Below are 6,315 nucleotides of genomic sequence, written 5' to 3'. Positions count from 1 at the left end.
TCCTAATGAAAAAGATGCGCGTAATGTATGCATAACAATTTTATAAAAAACAAAGTATAAAAATTAACTTGAATATAAATAGAAAGTATACATATGTATGTATAACCACAAATTAGAGTTCATTTACTGTGCATTCTGTTCGTTTGTTTGAAGCGTCGTGTTCAAATGTTCTAACTAATTTACTGTTCATTAATTCTGTTAATAAGCAACTTTTTTGTTATAACTCATTAACTTCAATTAGTTGTTTTATTTATAGCGCTTATTTTTGATAAAACTGTGTAAAACTATTGCAGCTTTAATTTGCTGTACTGTTCATTAACCAAACCTCATTTTTTTTCAATCTATTCACTTGTGAAAATGTACTAATTTTTTATGTTATATGAGAATTTGTTACCATTTCACTGCACTCTCTCCACGAAATATGTTTGATGTTGTCGCTATTCACTTTGCGGGTTAATGCAGTTGTTTCGTTGATGTAAAAAGTTTATCTGTAGTTCGAATGAGTAGTAAAACTTATTTAATTGTAATCAATCATCTGCTGTATTAATTAAATCAACAGACAATTCGGTTATGCTGCTGGTATTGGCTTTTATCCCTACAGAAAAATTTGATGCTGGCAAGTGTAAGTTTGTTTGATACAATACGAGTATGATTTCGTTTATTTCAAACCACTTCGTTATGCACTTCTCGAGTGGGGTGTGGAGGTGTTAAAGCCGAAAATTAGACGCAAAAAATCGACTGTGACGCCGCGCGTAGTACCAAAAGAGAAGATTAATTACCAAGTAATGCCTTTTGGTTTCAGTAGACTTAGACAAGAAACACGGATTTTTTAGTTCACTGGCAAAAAACAATTAAATAAATATTTATTGTGAACTTATTAAAAAAAATTGGAGTTTTATTGTCCAGAACGCAAATAAATCTATTTAAATTTGAATTTTGTTTTCTAAGGCATAGCACTAAGTTGACATTTCACTTGAAACTGCTGTCAAAATCCATACAAATTGCTGCCATGAAATATGAGTGAAATTTCGTATGTTTCTCACGGCAAAGTAGCACTCAGCTCAGCTAAGAAAACACTGCTAGCATTATTTGTATGCTCATTTAAAATTGAGAGAAAACTGGCAGTTTGCGAGTGAAGTGTCTGAGTTCGAAAACACCGAAGTTATGGCATTTTTAAGTGAAACATCATGGCACGCGATGTACTCGTATAAACAACATCGCCAAGACCAAACAAAGCCCGAAGTATAAGTAATATGGTTCATGGGTGCCCTGTGGAATTTGCCGAAAGCTTCCGCTACCTCGGCTGGACTATTACGATAGACAGCGCAGCAGATGAAGATGTCACCTACAGGCAAAACAAAGTAAGGGTATCGACCGGGTGACCGCATACTATATGGGCGAGTTCGCAAATATTCAGGCGCTCTAAACAGCGAGTATTCAGATCATGTAAGTTTTGTTGTACGGCACATGGCTAAAACGATCACAGAGAGGCTACAATCTTTCGTAAACATATGTATTCGCATCATCTGTAGAATATTCTAGCCGAACACTATAGCAACGACTTGCCAGTAAGATCAACGAATGAGGAACCCAACGTATGGCAAATCAACACACACAGAAAGTGGCGATGATTAAGTCACACGATTAGAAAACCACCAGATGGCATCACGAGAATGGTACTGCACTGAAACCCGCAAGATAGCATGAGTCGCGATCGGCCAAAGAATACTTGAAAAAGGTTGAACATGGGCGAGCTAGCAAAATCGGGCATCACATGGAACGGCGCAATAATAGTCCAGCACCGGGTACGATGGAAAAGGCTTGTCGAGGCCCTATGCTCCCTTAATATTAAAATGCATACAAGCCCAACACGAACACACCGTGAAACATGTGTTTGAAATAGGCTTGGATAAATGTTTTGACTGATGTTTGCCCTTAAATATGGGAGCGGAAGTCAACCCAAAAATAAGCTCCGGTGGACACCTTACATTAAGGTCAGCTACCCAACATCATGTCGAGCGTTATACGAGTGTTCATTCGTTGGGTGCTTCTGGGTTATTGAAGCCAGAAACTATAAATATAAACTCGTTTCAGAAATTAACTTTTTTAGTAGAGCAACTAAGTTCTCGCTGTTTGTCAATAGATGCCGCCAGCAGTGTGTGCTAGTCGACTCTAACATAACCTAAACGTCATAAACTAAGCTTAGACATATGGTAAATAGTGACAATAGTGATTTTCTTTTGGTGTCATATACTTTTGGATTTGTGAACGTGTCTGATTTTTTGCCGAATAATTGTCATTTGCGGGAAGTGCTGATTTTCCTCTTTCATTCGAAAAAACCGGCGGTTGAAGCGCATCGAGAGCTACAAAAAATTAATGGAGGTGCTGGTTTAAGTGAAACAACGTACCGAGATTGGTTCCATCGCTTCAAAGACGGTGATTTTAATGTTGACGACCGTCCACGTGAAGGAAGACTAAAAACCTTCGAAGATGCTGAATTGGAGGCATTGCTCAATGAGGATCCGTGTCAAACGCAAGAAGAGCTTACTTCAGTATTAGGAGTTACTCGCCAATCCATTTCCAAACGATTGTATGCTTTGGGAATGATTCAGAAACAGGTGGCTTGAGTTCCTTATGAATTAAAACCAAGGGATGTTGAAAGTCGTTTTTTTGGTCTGTGAATAATTGCTCCAGCGGCAAAAAAAGGAAGGGTTTTCTTCACCACATCGTGACGGGTGATGAAAAATGGATTCATTACAGTAATCCAAAGAACAGAATGTCATGGGGACTGCTCGGTCATGCTTCTACGTCATCGCCTCGGCCGAATATTCACGCTGCAAAGGTTATGCTATGTATTTGGTGAGACCAAGTTGGTGTTATTTAGTATGAACTGTTAAAACCAAGCGAAACCATTACTGGAGATCGGTATCGACTTCAATTGCTGCGATTGAGCCGAGCACTGCGCGAGAAGCGGCCACAATACGTTTAGAGGCATGAAAAAGTGATTCTACAGCATGACAACGCTCGGTCTCACGTGGCCAAACCCGTTAAAACCTACCTGGAAACACTGAAATCGGAAATTCTACCCTATCCGCCATATTCTCCAGATATTGCGCTGTCCGATTATCACCTGTTTCGATCGTTGGCACATGGACTAGCTGACCAGCAGTTCCATTCATATGAAGACATCAAAAAATGGCTTGATCCGTGGATAGCCTCAAAAGATGAACAGTTTTACCGCGACGGAATACGAGAACTTCCAGAAAGATGGGGAAAAAGTAGTAGCTAGCGATGGGCAATACTTTCAATGATTCACTTGTAACCATTTTTTTTCAGAGTTGTATTTTCATCAAAAAAACAGCGAGAACCTAGTTGCGCACCTAATATTTCATTTATTTTAATGTTATTTTATTATATTTATTGTTATTGGTTTTGTTTTAATTTTGCAAATATTCCTTTCAGTTTGAATACCTTCGATGTAGTGAATATATTTTTAGCACCTCATGCCACCGACTCATTAAATTCTACACAATAAAGACCTTTCAACCTTTTAAGGGCAAAGTTACCGTACGTATTTCCTAATCCATCTCACCTTTTTCTCCGTGAATAATTTTCCTCAAACGTAACCAGAGAACTATTACATTGAGCACAACTGAGTATTTATTCAGAACTAATAACTGGCAATTAGCATTCAAATAACTTTCACCGAAAAGTAATACGAACTAACCTAAGAAATACATGATAAGTGAGTGAAGAAATAAGTAGCAAGTCTGGCATCAGACAGACCGATAAATTGGGAGAGCATATCCCGTTCATGTATTATTGATTAAATATGCCAACGCTGCTAAAATGTGTCATTCTGTGCATACATATTTGTATACATCTATGTACATATGAGTCGGGTGGCCCAAAAATGGGATATAACAGAATTTCAAAGTTTTTGGAAATGGTTGCCTGTGTCACTTTCAACGGCTGTACTGTTCAGTACAACTAGTGCCATGTCTTAGAAATTCCACATTCACTGGTTTCTGTCTGTAATTTCCAGCAGTGAGTAGATTTGCCCCCCAACGTACACATCTCACATTACTGCATGGGCAATACGCCTATCAGTGGATTATTTATAGAAGCTGTAACGAAAAAGAAATAAAATATTTGCCTTTGGAGGTGACAAGAAAGAGGCAAGCAACGGGGGTCGCGTGGAAAATAAATACATAAATGGCATTTCAGCAGCAAGACACATACGTGCAAATGTACATCAAATGGTCTCCGATATTAGTTGAAATGCCTGCAGGTGTCCGTGCAGAGATTTATGCACCGCCAACAGAAATTGCCGATTTGCTATTTTCTATGCAAGTATGAAGATTTATTTCCCATTACCGCGCACATTAAAGGTGCGAGTTTATAAATAAAATACGAATCATTTATATTCAAATTGGTGCACGGAAATAGAGCAATATTGTGTCTGGCAATCAGATGGGGAGCAAAAAGATTGCCAGGATAATATTTTTTGCCTTCTGTTTACGAATATTTTCCTGGAAGACGTATTCATATGCATTGGGCAAGCAAAAACAAAAACGTACGCTAAGTTTAGCCATAAAAAGTGTGTATTACCAAATAAATTTGTGAGGAACCAAGCCTTAAAGGTAAAGGCTATAGTTAGTAAATTCTGTAGAAAATTCAAAATATTGAAGAATTTTTCTCCGCGGTAGGAAAAGTGGATGTTTTTATTTTCTTTTCAGAACCCTATAATCTAATCAATAACATAGCGCCAATCAGCACTGAGTCCCGGCGCGTAGAGGTGCTACGAAGAATAAAAAAGCAGAAAATAGCTCGATAAATATCTAATTCTAGAGTAATTCTATGAGAGTAGTGCGTGAACTCATGCGAAGACTCTATTCACAAAAAAGTCTGAACTCACCTCATCACTCAATGGGGCATACTAACTCGGCACTGGAGTTCTGGTCTATGGGTGCCATATTTGGAGTCCCACGTAATGATTTCTATAGGAGAACCTGTAGTCAAGAAGAGCTAAAATCCATTTCCTCTACGCATGCTTTGCGCTTCGAAGGATAAGCTTCAGATTTCTGGAAAACCAGAAAACCACAGTCTCCCTGGTAAGCGCAAAGATTTAAGGTCAAATGATTTTGAAATCTTTTCCTGGGGAATACAACGAGGCTCTGTGATCTCTAACTCAGCCTTTTTCTTCTAATAGTTCCATGCTCAAATTCGGCAACTAGTTAGCCTTGGAAAGCCTAATGAAGCATACAGTTTTACACCTTGAACAGAAGCAAATGACAAAAACTTATTCAATTTACTGTAAATTCTGAATGTACGCCAAATAAAAGCGTTTCAAAATATTTCGTCGTCAGCACCATCCAACTTCTGCATACCTGTGCAAAAAAAATTGCTAATTCAACCTAACAAGCAGATACCCAAAGCAGCAGGAAAAAAAAAGAAAAGAATTTCGTGTTTTAATTTTTCACTGTTTCTCAATGGGAAAAAGTATCGTTCAATCAAAGCAATGTTGTGTGTTATAGGGACACAGCTCCATCAGAAACTCCACTTCAAAGGTAGACAGGTCGTAGAGACATCGATGACGCACAACGCAATGGACCTAAAAATGAGGCGGTAACACCAGAATACATCAAAACAATCCACCAAATCGTTTTGAATGATCGAAAAGTGAATTTGCATGAGTTAGCTGACATCGTAAAGATATCAAAAGCTCGAGTTGACTTCATATTGCATTTGACTATGAGAAAGCGCTGTTCAAAGTAGGTGCCACGGCTGCTCACTATTCATCAAAAACAAGAATGTGTTAAAGATTCTTAACAGTGTTTGGCCTTCTTTAAACATAATGAGCCATAATGGATGAAACATAAATCCATCACTTCACTCCGGAATCAAAGCGATCGTCAACTGAGTGGACAGCAACTGGTGGATCTCGTCCAAAGCGCCCGAAATCACAACAATCGGCTGAAACGGTTATGGTCTCGGTGTTTTGGAATGTGAACTCCCTTGAGAAGGGAAATACCATCAACAGTGAATAATAAACAGCATTATTGGAGCATTTGAAGGCCAAAATTGCAAAGAAACGTCCGCATATGGCAAAGAAAAAAATGTTGTTTCATCAAGATAACGCACCGTGTCACAAGTCAATCAAAACAATGGCAAAACTACATGCATTTAACTTCGAACTGCTTCCACATCCATCGTACTCGCCAAATTGTGCTCCCAGCGACTGCTGTCAAAACCTAAAAAAAATACTCGTCGGTAAGAAATTTCGCTCGAATGAAGTGGTTATTGCTGAAACTG

The sequence above is a fragment of the Anastrepha obliqua genome, chromosome 3 (genome assembly GCF_027943255.1).
Source record: "Anastrepha obliqua isolate idAnaObli1 chromosome 3, idAnaObli1_1.0, whole genome shotgun sequence".
Classification (NCBI taxonomy): domain Eukaryota; kingdom Metazoa; phylum Arthropoda; class Insecta; order Diptera; family Tephritidae; genus Anastrepha; species Anastrepha obliqua.
This window is presented reverse-complemented; position numbering follows the sequence as displayed.